The sequence below is a fragment of the Hippopotamus amphibius genome, chromosome 5 (assembly GCF_030028045.1).
Source record: "Hippopotamus amphibius kiboko isolate mHipAmp2 chromosome 5, mHipAmp2.hap2, whole genome shotgun sequence".
Taxonomy (NCBI): Eukaryota; Metazoa; Chordata; class Mammalia; order Artiodactyla; family Hippopotamidae; genus Hippopotamus; species Hippopotamus amphibius.
In genome coordinates this window covers 161882987-161899064 of record NC_080190.1, presented here as the reverse complement: position 1 = coordinate 161899064, position 16078 = coordinate 161882987, and the positions used below count along the sequence as shown (strand labels likewise).

General features: G+C 51.2%; 1 long non-coding RNA gene across 11 annotated transcripts in view; it reads right to left on the bottom strand.

Annotated features, from left to right (window-relative positions):
- The window catches only part of LOC130853477 (uncharacterized), a 191423-nt gene extending 177219 nt beyond the window's left edge, over window positions 1-14204 (bottom strand). For all 11 annotated transcript variants that reach the window (XR_009053785.1, XR_009053779.1, XR_009053778.1 and 8 more), the window contains exon 1: window positions 14020-14204. This is a non-coding gene — a long non-coding RNA (uncharacterized LOC130853477). The remainder of the gene's footprint in view (window positions 1-14019) is intronic.
- Between the last annotated feature and the right edge of the window lie 1874 nt (window positions 14205-16078).

The window sequence follows — 16078 nt, the reverse complement described above, 5'->3', positions numbered from 1 at the left end:
CTCAACCCCGCATGGTTGTCTACTCTGACCTTCAATTAGGAAATAAATTTTGACAAACTTTCTCAAACTCTCGGGTTATGGAGTTACAAGGAACAGTACGATAAAACCGGGCCCTCAAGCTCTTGGGGAAACCAGGAGGGAGGAAGTCCTAATAGAAAACAGCTGCCATTGTTTCACATCAGCCTTATTCCTCTGATTTGCAATGTTAGTCAAACACTACAAAGCTTAATACTCAGTAATGAGACTTAAATAATTAATACTGGATCGCATTAGCAACATCCTGTTATTTAATAATAAAGAGTAAATAATGTCAGCTTCATGATTTACTAATGACTGCTTAAATAATTCACTGTAAGATGTAACATGCAACCTGCAAGTATATTAACTCATTCGCCGGACTTCCTCCCAAAACTGGCCCCCAGGCCTCTGGTCACTGTCCTCGCTGCTGTCAACACTGTCCCGAGCTGCTTACAACCAACCTCTGTCCACCAGAAGCAACTCCCTAATAGCAGAGTAAGCACCGAAGACACTGCACTGAGGCAGTGCCTATGGGTATGTTTAAGGGAATTTTAAGCCTTTCTTAAAGTCTAGTAAACTTTTCAAAAGTAAAGAGACGGCACTAAGAAAATTAACATGGAGAGGAAGTAAGGCCAGGATGCGCATGTATATATGCAAGGACCATTTCTTTAAAAAGTGACCCATTCAAATTATGGGATTTAATATGGTTAAATAAACTATGATACGTCTATACTATGCCCTAAATTCTGGAAATACTCAGGGCATAAATTAAAGATGTTAGTTTCTGGCAACACTAACATCTTTAATTTTGTAATTTTCAGAGAGAAGGCCACAGACCCTGAGGCAGTACTGCCTGGTCTTCCCCAGGAAGCGACCCTGTGCCCTCTGCACATCCCCTAACCTCTGTGCCTTGCAGCACCGCCCCCCAGGGCTGCCATGGGATTAAATGAAACGAGTTAATATTTGCCAAGGGCTTAGAACAGTTGCCTAGTTCATAACAAGTGCTACATAATTCTTTGCCAAACAAAACAAAGAATTATTTTATAACAAGGAAAAAACTATTGGTGGATGAGGACAGTATCACAGAAGCCCACATACCACACAGAAGCCCACATACCACACAGCCCGCCTGTACTGTGTTGTAGCTCTTTTCTTATATTTAAAGCAAGAACCATTCTTTCACAATGCTTTCCGGTGGACTTCCCACCCTCAGTGAAGGCATAGTTTAGATTCACCAGGAAGCAGCACAAGGTAATTTATCAGGGGGCGGAAGGTGGGTGACCTGGAACCTCTGGCACGTTTACATCAAAGGAGATGTGACAGCTCAGACCATCTCCGTTTCAGGACTTAGGACTTCCCAGGCCCCTTCTCCACTCTCCCCACATGCCCCAACCCCCTCTAGCACATCTGCATAAAAAAATGAGAGTATACAGCCTCAAGGGCAGGCCTCCAAGTTCATTTTTCACCTGGAGTCAAGGCCAGCCCAGAGGGCATTACCATCCCAAAGGCCCAGCCTTTGTCAGAGAAGGTGAGCAGAGCGGCTGGAAATGCAGGGAAGTAAGTGCTGGCTCAGCAGAGCCCTCCCCAACGAGCGTCCTCCACCATTGCTCATTGTCATTCCAGCCAGGTGTCTGCAAGCTGCCGGCCAGCCCCAGGATGCTGCAGAGGGACATAAGCACCAGGATCAGCGATAATGCCCCCCCCCCACCAGAACTGCTCACCTCCCACCCCTCTAACAGGGGGAGGAGGGGAGGGGGGCAGTCCCGGCAGAGGAGCGGAAGGTGGGGTTTGCATATAAAAGAGCTGCCAGAAGGCAGTCTCGGCCCACCCTACCCCCCCCACGTGCAAGTGAGCGTCTCCTGCTTCCTCTTCCTGACAACTTGACCTTGGCTGAGGCCAAACACAAGCCCGGGCAGCAACCCCAGCCATTGCTTGCATTCTGGGTGACGACGCCCCAAGGAGGCCGCAGGCAGCTCTGCAGAAGGACGGAGGAGGGCACCTGCGGCCAGCTGAGCCAGGCCCTGGGCAAAAGCCACTCACCCAGGAGAGCCTCACTGTTCAGGTGAGCAGCCCACACTCCGCCATGGTACCTGTCAGGGCCAAGTGATGACGGCCAGGGCGCTGTCCTGGCTCGGCTTTAAGGAGGCATTTAATGTCATCCTATACATGGAAACCAACTCCCTCCCTCTCTCTCTCTCTGTCTCTCATACACACACACACACACACACACACACACACACACAGTATTAGTGAGAAACCCCTCACAGACATAATATGCCTTCTTCTAAAATGGCCTCACTGAGGCAAGGCCCAGGGCCTGCATTCCAAGAGTGGGACAGCGGGGGGCCTGGTCACCTCCATCCAGCCCCCACTGCTGCCTGAGAGCCCATTCCTGTGGGTCAGGGCAGGAAAAGGGACAGAGGTGGGGATGCTGGCCACACGCCCTGCACAGGTAGCTCAGGAGGGCCCTGTCAGGAAACACGGAGAAGGTGCCGGGCCCTGAGCCCGGGCACAGCCAGCGTGCCTCACTCCAGGCTACTGTGCACCTGCCACATGCTCCTGAGATGCTTTAAGAAATACTCCAACAGATTGAAAATTAAAACTTGAAACAGCAGGGCAGGACGGGGAGGCGTCCCTCCCAGCACCTAAGGCACCATTACGCCATTCTTTCCAAGCTGCCAGAGCCAAAGCCTGGGCTGTCAGAGGGAGGGTGATGGGCACTTGGCATTTACACAAACCCTTTATCACACAGATCTCAGCACACCTGCTTACACAAGCCATCCCCGCCAGGTCACTGGGCAGGCCTCGGTGGACCCAGTCACCGAGGATCACACCCAAATACGGGGTTGTTGCCAGTGCCACACCCCGAAGGACATTCCTCTCTGATGGTCCCCAGCTCCCATCCGCCTCGGTGCAAGGAACAAAGTGTGGCCAACAAATGCTGTCACCATCGCATTAGCTTCCTAGGACTACCAGAACAAATTACCACAAGCTCCATGCCTTAAATGCACACAAATTAACTAAATACAGTTACTTCTCACATCACATCACTCGGACCTCCTCTTTTGCCTCCCTTCTCCACTTTTAAGGACTGTTGGGATGTCACTGGACCCACAGGAAAATCCAGGATAATCTCCCTATATTAAGGTCAGCCTTCATTCCACCTACACTGTTAATACCCCTTTGGCCACACAACAGGTTCCAAGGATTCGGGTGTGAACATCTTGATGGGGCAAGGGGTAATTGTTGGATTATCTTGCTAACTATATCCATATCTACGCCAGGCCCAAGGCTGCTCTGTGCCTGCAAAGCCCTCAGAAAAGAAGCTTCCCAAAAAGAAGCCCCCCAGATTGCTACCCACCAACTCTCCCACGAAAAAGCCTGGCCAGTCCTGAGCCCAGCAGCTCTAGGATGCTTCCAACCACCTCCCCCTCCCAAGGGTCCTCCTCCAACCTGTGATGCTGTGACCCTCCCACACCCACTTCATGGACGAGGGAAGAGTAGCAAGACCCACACCCAGGGTCACTCGGCTCCACGGAGTTGGCCTGTGAATGGAATGTGGGATTCCGGTCCACGTGGACCCCAAGGACTCAGACTGGTCCCAGACTTGCAAGTTTAGCCTCCTACCAGGGTCCCTTCCAGCACAGGGGAAGCCTCGCCACCCCTGTCCGGTGCTCTGGTGGCCCCGAGGACCTTCTATGTGAGTTCTCACTGACTCCGTTGAGAATTTCCCAATGTTAGCCATTTTCTGCCAGACTCAACGTGCATCAGTTATGGAAACAGGAGGTGCATGGGTAGAACAAAAGTAAGGCAACATCCACTGGGGACTTGCTAAGTGCTAGGAACAGGCTTCCAGTCACTGTATCTGCCCACAAGCCCCGAGAGTAGGCCTCATTAGTTCCACTCTCCCGAGAGGAGGCTGGGTCTCCCAGAGATGGGTACCATGCCCACACTCACACAGCTGGGGACTGGCGGCACCCCAATTCCAGCTGGCAGGCTCTCTCCCCTCCACCCCAAGGCCTCCCCCCGCCCGGCCCATCCAGGAACCACACATTCCAACCTGCTCAGAAGTGACCCAACACCAACACCGTGGAGACGTCCCCTCCCTCCCCGCCCCCACTGCCAACCCACACCCCACCTGCGGCTCCTCCTGCCAGCAGGACAGACCCTGGAATGGTGGAGCCACAGTTCTCGGTTGTTTTCACGCCTCAGCTTCTTTCTCCTTCCACGGCAGGCCCAAGGAAGCCAAAGGGGTGCAGACCAAGCAGAGGGCACAGCTGGCTGTCACTGGGCACTCACCTGGAAGCCCGTCCTCACCCTTCCCCTAGATCTCGCTCTGTCCTCATGGAGCCAACATAACCCGGGGTGACTGATGCCAGTGAGGCAAAGGGACAAGGCCCTGCCACACCAGCTGACCTCTGCTCTGCTCTGCTCATCCAGACACCAAGGCCAAGCCCTGGCCACAGGCGCAAAGGGTCCTGGGGCACCCAGCTCAAAGGTGGGCTCACACACCTGGTCAAGTTCCGGGTCCGCCACGTCCACGCAAGTCACTTTACCACTCTGGGCATCCACTTCCAAGCCCTGCATGAGGCGCTCAGGGAACACATACAATGCCATAAGGGACAAGGTCCCTGCCTTCGAAAAGATTTGCGTCTACAGGGGAAACGTACACAAATGTTCCTAAAACACCCACTAAGTTAGAAACTGCCACCCATGCTTTGAAGGAGATGCCAGCCCACCCCCAGCCAGCAGTTAATCTGGGGCTTCCGGGTGAAGGTCCCTGAAGAGGTGACATTTACAAGGACACCTGAAAGTTAGCAGGATTTTTTATTTTGCTTAGGAGGAAAGGAAGGAAGAGAGAAGGGGGAAGCTCCCTGGCAAACACCACTCAGGGAAGAATATTTAAAATGGGCAAAGGCTCAAATTAATGAGACAGGCCCCCCCTCCCCAGCATTCATTTGCAAAGCATGATTCTGCTACCACAATCAGATGCAGATTTGTAACGAAATGTACCCCACAGAAACAGAGGCGTCATTTCCTGGAATCCTATGCCTAACAAAGAGTCCAGTGGGACTCACCCATCCCCCACCTGCAAAATCTACAAGTTAGTTGAGGCAGATTTTACCAATCCATGGGAAAAAAAAAAAAAAAAAAAAACCTGCCAAACACGCCAAAGGAAATGACCAGTTGAGAAAACACAAATAGGCAATACACATGAAAAGCTGGTCAATCACAGCAGTAGTCAAAGAAAAACATTAAGAACATGGTTTTGTTTTAGGTGTGTGCCAATCACAGAGCTCCACGCCCGCTATGGAGTTTGTTGCGTGAATTAAGATGCTCACATATTAGAAGGCTGCCTCAGTAACCCCCAGCACCTTCTGCGGAGTTGTGACCAGTGAACTATACCTGGAAAGCTATGACTGGACTGTATCAAGACTCCTCAAATCTTTCTGGGGGGCTCTGCCAGGAAAACTACCAGAGATGTGTGAAAAGGTTCGTGCATCACACCAGGCAAAGCAGAAGGCAACGTGAATGCCCTGCCGTCCCTACTTGGCTGAAGCTGACAAGGGCAGAAATACCAGCAACACGTGCTCCGTGCCGTCCTAGGTGGGGCCCCTGGACAAACCTTCCTCACCTCTCCTTCACATCAACTCCACGGAGAAAGGGCTGTGATTATCCTCATTTTACAGGAGCAAAAATGAGTGACAGAGCACCTTTCTTGCACGGGTGCATGAGGACACACGGGAAAGGTATGCGAAACAAGGTTTTACAACCGAAGGACACTGGGAAATGGTCAGGATGTCACGTTAGGTGAACAAAGTCGAGATATGAAACCAGCGTAAGCAGGAAGCAGGAGAGCCAGATGGGAAGAAGAGCTACCACAAAGCCCCAGGACCACAGCTCATCTGCCTTCTCCAATATCTCTACAAATAAGCAAGCTCGGTGGGGAAAAAAATGTAAAAGGGTTTGCTTTCCTGTTCATTTCCCCTCCATCTAGTGCTGGGGCCTGCGTGATGGTGGGCTCAAAGAGGGAGATTCAAAGATTCTGCCAGGACACGGCCCACGGGGCACGTGCTTCTCACAGCAGCTGCTGACTCACCAGGCCAATGACTAGAACTGTGGACAAGGGCACAGAGGCAAAAGGAACTCACTTCTGGAGAGGGCAGCAATGGAAGTGACTAATGGCTACCAAGAACGTACTGTGTGCTGGACACGGGGGCGACAAGGCAACAAAAATTTAATAAACGTCTGCAGGTGGGCCTCTGGCCTGAGTCCGTCCATGCCTCACAGTTCTATCAACACACAGCAAGGCCAGGGGACCTCCATACTCACCTCTACCTCCTCTCCTTGGCCCTCACAAGCCTCGATAACCACATCATCCTCTGAGACTCAATTCAAGCAGTTCTCCAGTAAGACTGTCGCTGGGCCACCCACGCTAAACCCTCACTCCCCGCCATGCTCCAGTGTACCCCCGTTAGTACCCCCATTACAGCACTCCCTAGACTGTGTTATAAGGACTCAGTTATATGCGTGTCTTCCCACCAGGAGAACAGGGACCTTGCTGGCTCTTACCCACCTGTGCGTCTCCAGAGCCAGGCACAGTGCCCAGCGCACTCTAGGTAGGCGATGACTATTACAGACGGCCGGGTGGCTGGGTAGAAGGATGGCTGGATGGCAGGGTGGCTGGGTGGAGTGAAATATATAGAAGGGTGGTTGGAAGAAAAACAGCATGGAAGGGCAGAAGGAAGCATAGATGTATAGATGGAAGAACAGACAGAGCACAGAAGAAAGGAGAGAGGAAGATGAAACCATCAGAAAGAGATGAAGTAAGACATTCCCAAGCTACAGGACAATAGCAGACAGAGAAGAAGGAAGGCAGAGAGCATCCCAAAGTTCACATGTTGCCTGTGGGTCATCAACATGTTTCAATGGGAAGGGCACTCTGCAAGGAGCTTGCCTGCTCTTGAGAAGGTCACACAGCAGGAGAGAGAGAGACACGGTCATACCGTGAAGTGATGAACTCGGCAGGAGAGGAAGAACTCACGCGCTCGTGCGTGATCAACTCCTCTTCCTTGTCAGACCACTCAGCAGGCAACCAACCCGGTGAGCCCCCCCCATGGCACGCCCCCTCCCACTCCTAACCCCCTGAACTTCATGCCCTCAAACGCCCCTAGCTGGGATGCCCAGCCCTCTCCGTGCCTCCTGAAGGTGCCTTTGGGGAGCAGCCCGTTCCCGGTCCCATACCGCACCCCAGAGCCCACAGCTGGGAACCTGTTCTGCCAGGAGGAACCCTGCGTCCTGCAGAACCACATTCACTGCCAAATCCCGCTCCTCCTCTCCCCGCGCGGCAGCCAGTTCCCTTCGCAGTTCCCTGCCCAGTGGTTCCAGTAAATCACCCACCGGATTCCCACACATCGTGCCCGCCGCCCCTGGAGCACCCCCCTCCCCCCCACCCCGTTCCCGTCACCGCTGGCACCTGCCAGCCACTCAGGGGGCCCCGAGTGAAAGGAGGTATTCACGGGTTTTATGTCACCGATCGGGTTGTAGGGCGGCTTCCGTCCCAGGGCTCACCACACCCAGATAATACAAGCTTAAGGAGAGGAAGATGACACAGTGAAGGAGGGAAGAGAAAGCCATCTCCCCTCAGGACCTGTGACTCAGCCCCTCTACTTGTAGAGACGAAGGAAGAAACGATGGCTGAGGGCCTCCCGTGTATCAACACCAGACTCTGCATCCGTGAGAGGCTCCTCCAACCACCTCCGACCTAGGTGCTATCACATCCCTTTTATACATAAGGAAACTGAGGCTAAGGCAGGTTAAATAAACACTACCAGACCCAGGATCAACCTCAGATGACTCTGCAGCCCGGATCTGACTTCGCACCTATGCCTCTAAGTTCAGTGTTGCCGGTCTACTCAATCCAGACAGAAAGCACAGAGATAATGAACAAGATCCAGTGGGGAATCGGGTCCATGTGAACATCCACAGGCTAGCTACGGACATCTCCATCCCAGCCTCAGGGTTCCTTATGTACAACGGCCTGTACTATACTGGCCACTTAGTTACAGGAGAAGTAGTCCAGGGTAGTGGGAAGAAAGCAAGCTCAAGAGACAGAGACTAGGGCTCAGATTTTACCTCTGCCACTGCATGACCGTGACCAAGTTGCTTAACCTACGTCGGTCCTTAGTAAAGAGCCTGTACCATCATGCCTGCCTGGGTTGGCCACCCCAGGAAGTGTTGGTTTTTGGTTTTGCTTCCACTTTCTAATAAGAATCCACACTTAGTCGCCCTGTTTGTGCTAAGAATGTAAGACTACAGCTAGGGAGTTGGACGGCCAAACCATCACCTGAAATTGTCCAAAATGAGGCAGCCGACTGCCAACAAGAATGATAACATTAGGAGGAAAAAAAATTCAGTTTTCCTCTCATTTAGAAGTGCCACTGAAAACGAATCTTCCGGTGTAGTAACAGGAGAAAGAGACAGGAGTGGTGGAAAAGAACGTGGCAGCTCAAGGTCACAGAGATGCTACCAGATTTCACTCAAATTCATACAATACTGGCCACCTTGTGCGGGCCAGCCACAGTTCTAGAAACTCATATCACCACCATTCCCTTACAGAAAAGTGCCCTGAAACTTTCAGTCAAGACCAGAAACCCCATTTCAACATCTGGCCTTTCTGCCAATACATCTGTCTTCAAAAAGCATCCACTTCATCACTGCTCCCCATCTCATTCACACACCCACTGCAGGAAAGGGCCTCGATTAACAGAAACCTCACAGCCACCTGATTAGCCTGAGTCTTCTGGGGTTTTATGCTGTGAAGATAAGTGAATTCAGATTCTGGGGCCTTTACAGGCAGCTCCAGCCAGGGAGGCCCTGGGAAAGTAGCAACCCCCACCCCCATCCCAAGCGAAGCCAGAAATCCCAGTTTTTACACAAAATAGATGGACTGTTACAGTGAGTGATTTCAAACACAGGCCCAACAAAACCCTATTCGTGCAGCCCAGGCAGCTCTGAGCATCCTCACCGGCTGAGACCACCAAGGGCAGGAAGACTGCAGGCCTTACCTGCATCTCAGGGGCTGACCTGAAAGGGGTTCCCCACCTCACCTGGGGAGCTCATTACAAATGCAGGTTCCAATCCCCTCAACCCCCTGCAGATGTGAGGCAAAAAAGAGGGGAGGCTATGCTTTAGACATCCCGGTCTAGCCCAACTTCCTCCCCTTGCATAAGAGATAATGGAGAACGGCAGAAAGAAAACGACCTTCCCAAAGCCTCCTGACTCAAGAGGGGCTTGAGTCAGGAGGCTCACCTAGAACCTGAACCCTAGGAGGGCTTCCCCAGCACCCCAAAGCCTCAACACAGGTTTCCCCTCGGAGTCAAGGAGCTACCCAATCTCCTCACACCACGCGACATCACCCACCCCACCTCCCAGACACAGACCGTTGGGGGTCCTCAAGGTCAAGGCCTTCAGCTGCTTTCTCCATCTAGGTGGATGAAGGCCATGCCCTAGTTTGCCCTCAGGGCTCAGCCTGCAGCCTGAACCCACAGTGACAGCAGGACTCCAGATGCCACGTTAGTTTCCACTAGTTGCCAGTATTAAGTGGCTTCCTGCACTGCTGAAGACTCCCTTGCATGGGGAAGACTCCAGCAGCAAAACGGCAAAAGGGAGAAGAAAAAAAAGGAAAGAGAGAGAGGATGAAACAAGCACACAAACAAATGAACTTGAATCAGGGAATCTAACACAGAACTGAGGCCTGGAGTCAAACTCCAGACATGCCATTTTCTAGCTCACAGACCCCGAGCAAGTGTCCTCTACTAAATCCTCAGTTTCTTCCACCAGGAAATGGGTATAAGGATAGAGCCGGACATCTCTGGACAGGAATTAATGGCATACGGCACAGTCAGTGCCAATACACAGATGTTCCTGTTGCACCTGCTCCCTCAAGGGGGTAGGTTTTCAAGGTCATTTCCAGATGCTCACAGAATACGCAAGACACAGGAGATCTGTGCAGTCCTCCTGTGGCTGTCAGGGCAGGCAACCCGGCCCTCTTCCCCCGGATCTTGCCTGGTTTGCTCCCACGCCGGCTTGCTAAATCTGCCCATGCTTCTTTCCCGTAACTCAGCTGCTGGCTGGAGTCAAATTCCTGGGTTCTGGATCTCAAAGGGGCACAGCTGATCCTACGAGGTGGACTTGGGACAGGCCTGTAAGGTGATGGGGAAGAGGGGCCAAGAGAACTCAAGGGTGGCCAGCGGCACAGAGGGTCAAGTGCCCATTCGGGCCCAGGAAAGTCCCACAAAGGACTCGCGGTGGAGGACAGGGCTGCAGGGTGACTCAGAGCCCACACTTCAGAGCCATGACTCAGCACCACGGTGCAGAGCTGGACCAACTCAGCACCCTAGAGCTGCCTCCAGAAGCAGGGGGTTCTCATGCCAGGAGGGCAGGGGAGATTCAGCTCCAAGGAATGCCCCCTGCCTGCCCGCCTGTGCCCATGGCCTGCAACTCACACGGCTGGCATGCCAGGGCCCCACGTGACCCGAATGCCCTGTCGCTGCGCCAGGGTAAACAGGCGGGAACAGGAGCCCTGCTTCCCGCGGGGTGAGGTCATGCCTGCACAAGGCGACAGGGATCAGGGGAGGGTGGGCAGCCCGCAGGGCAGGAAATGGCCAGGATGCCCACTCACTGGCTTCTGGGGCCTGGGAGCGAGGGGCCAGGAAGAGAAAGGACTGGGCTTGCAGGACAGAGAAGGGCGGGGCTGGAGCACACCCCGGGGGACAGTAACCACCAGGGTGAACATTACTCCCTATGCTATTCAGAGGCTTAACTAGCATCCTGCCCTTCCCTCCCTCCCTGGATCCCTCTCTTTCCCCTCCTCCTTCTCCTCCTGTTCACTCCCTACCTTGCCCCCCACCATTCATTCTTAGCCAGTTCAATCACAAGCTTTTCCCCTACAGAAAGCCTCTGCCACCATCAGCAGCCCCTTCCGACTCACCATGGAGCCTCCCCTGCAGCCCCCTTAGGGAAACCCAAGCCTCTACCAGCAGAAGCCCGCACATGCCATTTCCCCCACCTCAAAATCCTGGGTCAGTCCCAGGCCACCTCTTCCAGGCAGCCTGCCAGAGATCCTCAAAGCCAGCCCTTTCCTTTCCCTGCCTGGCCTCCTACTGGGGCAACTCACCTACTCACTCTCACTAATGCTCTGCATTTCCACTGCTGCTACTTCTTTAGATGGTTCCGCCTGGCTTCCTCCCCTAAGAGCCCAGGTCCCCCAGGACCCACTGTCCTTCTGCTGTGTGCTTCCAGGCTCTGGCAACAGCTGATCTTGCCCATGATAGATGCTCGGTAACAATATGCCCCCAACTGTGTCCAATCAGAAATCTGCACAGCCTGAGAAAGAAGTACATTCGTTCTCCCAGGAACTCTATACCCCCAAAGTCACACTCAGTCACTGCTGACTGAGCACCTTCTCCACGCAGCAGGGCACTCATCAGACCAGACACCACATGACCAAGCAAGATCCAGGGGCCCTGCCCTCAGGGGCCCCACTGTCCAAAGGGAGCAGACCTTTGAGACTGGCTGCTAGGGGTCGGCTGCTAGGGGTCGGGAGGAAGGAGAAGCCAGGGCAGGTTCACTAACAGGAATAAAGGTCCAACATCATCAGCCCACATTTACTGTGCCCTTAGTTTGTGCCAAGGGCTTGACCTCCCTTAACCCTCACAGCAACCTTGCTGGGCACCAGGCATTGCACATAGAAACGGTCACAATTCCCTCTCTCACAGATGAGAAAGCTGAGGCCCAGAGAGGTTAATATCACACAGAAGATCACACAGCTAGATGCAAGCCCTGGCAGGCTAGCACCAGGGACCATGCACTAACCACTACACATCACTGCCTCTTGACCCAAAGTTTCCAAGCAGAGGAATGACATGCTGAGCTGAATTTAGAGAACTCATATGAGCCCCAAGCTTACTCGTGGCAGGGACAATCATCCAGCTGACCAACTCCCAAGAACCTCTCCAACGGTCTGCTGGGCTCACAGCCCCTTGCAATGGGATGCAGGGTTAGTGCCATGTGGTTCCGAGATGCCTCCCAGCTCTGCCTGGAAGTTGCAGGCCTGCTCTATTCTAGCTGCACTCACCACTGCTTCAGTTTAGCATTGTTCACAGAATAAACACAACTCACCACCGCAATCACTGCCACGTGATTCAGCCCCAAGGATTCTAAAGTCAGAAATCGATGAGGCAGCTCTCCCAGTGCCCCTGAGCCTAAGTATGGGCTCCCAGAATCACAGATGGTCAGCTAACAGGCAGCCCAGCTCCAGGTTGTCCTTGTAAAGTGCTGGTCAAGCTACAAGCCCTTGGAAGTCCAAAGAAGCCCTCACCTGAGTGAATGCACTGACTCCACACCTAGGACTGCGAGAGTAGAGATGGTGATCACTGCCTGGAAGAGCTGGGCTGGAGAAACCTGACAGGGTCCTCCGATGAAGCCAGTCCACAGAAGAGCAGGGGACAGAGCCCAGGAAGACCTCTTGTGCCAACCTCACTCCTGCAGGGAGAAGCCATGGTCTAGAGAACCTAGTGACCTGACACATAATGAATCAGGTCTCATCTCTGACACTCCTGACCCCTGGTCCAAATTCACCCTCCCCCAAAGCCAAGATGAAATGACTCCCGCCCCTGACCCTGAGCCCTTCACTCCCTGCCCTGCGTCCTCTCACTGGAGGCAGACGAGGCCACGTCTCTGCTCCAGATTAGAGCATTGTAGACTGGAGGGCAATCACCTAATTCTGCCCTGAAGCCTGCAAGGTGCGAACCATCATCTCCAGAGGACAGATGAGGCCCAGGACAGGGTCCTCAGTGGCTACGGAACCAGGTCACACAGCGTGGGGCTGGTTTGGATTAGAAGCTCAGGAATATCCCACTGCACGGTCCTTGCTCTTCTCGTACAACCACAGTGCATCCCAAAGAAAGTAAAAAACCTCTGCAGAAGGGTATCTATTCTCAAACACGTGGACCTGACCAACTCACAAGAGGCTAGGGTGACAAATAAGTCCGTAAATTATTCACAACACCCTTACTCACTGTCACCAACCCCCATAAATGTTTTACATTTAAAATTTAGGAGACATTCCCCATACCCTGTTTTTTGCGTTTGTTTTTATTCCTTCTGCCTTCTTGTTTTCATATAAAATGTTTAGACTTTTCTGAGAAGGGATATTTAGGGAGTTTAGGATTGACATGTACACACTACTGTATTTAAAATGGATAACCAAGGAGGACCTACTGCTTAGCACAAGGAGCTCTGCTCAATACTATGTAACAACCTAAATGGGAGAAGAAATTGAAACAGAATAGATACATGTATATGTGTAACTGAATCACTTTGCTGTACACCTGAAACTAACACAACATTGCTAATCAACTATACTCCAATGTAAAATAAAAAGTTAAAGGAAGAATATAGAGGAACACTTCTAAATTAAAGTTCTATTTCAAAGCCAAAAAAAAAATGTTTAGACTTTTCTGGAACAGCATTTTCTTAATCTAAGGCAAAGAGATGACGACCCACTGCAGAGTCTACCCAAGAGACCAAAGGACAAAATTCACATCATCAATCCAAGGATGCTCAGCGCCATGTGTAGATACTATGTAACTATGTGCTTTAAAAACCGTCATGAGCTCCACGAAGATTAAGCAAAGTGACTATTCTCAATATTCAAAGCCAGCTCTGGACTGGTCCATACCATTGCTATGCGTTGTTAAGTCAAACCACAGGGTTTGGTAACCTATATAAACACCAGGGGTTTTTATTATTAGTTATCTTTTTTTAGTGTCCCTGAACCAGGAGCAGTGGCATCACCATCCCCATGACCCCAACAGGTACATACGACCTGAGTTCCAGGTCAAGCTTCAGATGTTGTATCAGGGAAACCAGAGAGATTAAAAATCTTTTACAAAATAAAGGTTCCTTATCAATGTCAAAGTGCTGCTCCCCAATTACCTATTTCGTAAACTGGATGTCCGACCATCAGGTTCCCTTCAAGGAAGGCGCAGCTCTGCCTAACTGCCCTCTGAAGACGTTTCCAGGCCTTCACAGCTGGCACAAAGACACACAAGCCCCACGCACCGACGTGCACAGGCACACACACAAGCACACACAGCCTCCTTTCCTATTTCTAAGTTGCCTCTTTCTTCTTCTAGCCCCTGTTACCTCACTGGTGTAGCCAGGAGTATGACAACATACCTCTTAGGGACCACAGTGCTCTGGAAGTTTCTGCAGAATCCTACCTTTATCTGATTGAAAACCAGTCCTTCTGCCTCCTGGGAACATCTCGTTCTAAAAGCCAGGCGAGGTGCCAAGTTCTGCCTTATCCTCAAGGACTCAAAGGATACCAGCCTAGGAAGACTCTGGGAGCTTTTTCACCAACAGTTTATCCGATTCCATCCCAAACTGCCCTGACCCCACTACACAGACTCTGAGAAGGTAAAGGTCTTCTGAGGTGTAAGAAAATGAACAGAAAACAGTAAGTTTTGGGTTTACAGTGTGATCATTTGATACATGTTTATATTGTAAAATGGTTACCATAAAAAGCTAGTTAACACCTCAATTACTTCACATAATGACAACTTTTATGTGATGGGAGCATTCATGGGGACCTCTAGGATCTGACCCCTGGCTGTACCTCCCACCTCAGCTCCCTGCAAGATGGCCCATACCCACACACCGGACCAGGACTTTACTCCCCTTTCCCGTGTCCCAGCAACATCTTAGAGGTCCTTCCCATGCTCACCAGGCACCAGCTCCCCTGCCAGGCTGTGCCGCACCTGGGTTCCCACCACCACATACCAACTGTGGGCATCTGGGCACATTACATAACCTCTTTGAACCTGAGTCTTTCCATTTGTAAGACAGAAATGACTCATAGCCTACTGAGAGAATCAAATGAGGTCAGAATTTTTTTTTCTGCTTATTTTTAAATAAATATATTTTTTAGAACAGTTTTAGATTTTACAGAAAAATTTGAGCATAGCACAGAGAGTTCTCATATGCTTCACACCAAATTATATTATCATATATCTCCACCCCTACTATCATCTTATATTAGTATAAGATGATATTATTCCATACAGTGGACCAATACAGATACAATATTATGAACTGAAGCCCACACTTGACTCAGATTTTCTTAGCCTTTTGCTAATACCCATTTTCCATTCTAGGATTCCATCCAGGACCCCACATTACATTTAGTCCTCTCTCCTTAGGCTTCTCTTGACCATGGCATTTTTTCAGACTTTCCTTATTTTTGGTGACCTTGCCAGTTTTGAAGAGTATCGGTCAAGTATTTTGTAAATGTCCCTCCACTGGGATTTGTATAAGATGTGTTGAGAGTACGTACCCTTGATGCGGATGGATAAGAAATGGCGCTTTACCTCTGCAGTTTTCCTCCCCAAAACCCATAACCCCAGTCTAAACTTAACAAGGTCATGCATTTTTAAAATAAAATGTGTGATACATAATATATTCAATATGGTTCAAAATTCAAATGATACCCAAAGATCCAAAGTCAAAAGTCACCTGCGTGCCCCCTGCCCTCTCTGCCCAGCCTCCCACCTCAACACTCACAGGCTTTCACTTGTGTTAGTTTCTGGAGTCTCCTTACAGAAGTGGGGCAAATACAAACTCTTACAACCCCGTCACACATGTACACTTTTTACATAGCTCACTATTCTGCTCTTTGTTTCTGTCAACAACACATCCCAAGATCTGCCCGTGTCACGCACACAGCACTTCCTCACTCTTCCACATCTGGTCCCCTGTGCCAGAGCCATCATCCACTGAATGAACAAGTCTCCGACTCACAGACATTTGATTTGCTCCCAATGATTTGCTCCTATACACATACCGTGGATAATCGTGTGCTTTGTTCATTTGACACAAATGTCTGCAGGTACATCTTTAGGAAAGCATCTCCACGTGAGGATGCTGGGTCAAAAGGCACGTGCACGCACAGTTTGGACAGGGAACGCCAAAGTGCCCCCCAATGGGGCTGGACCAA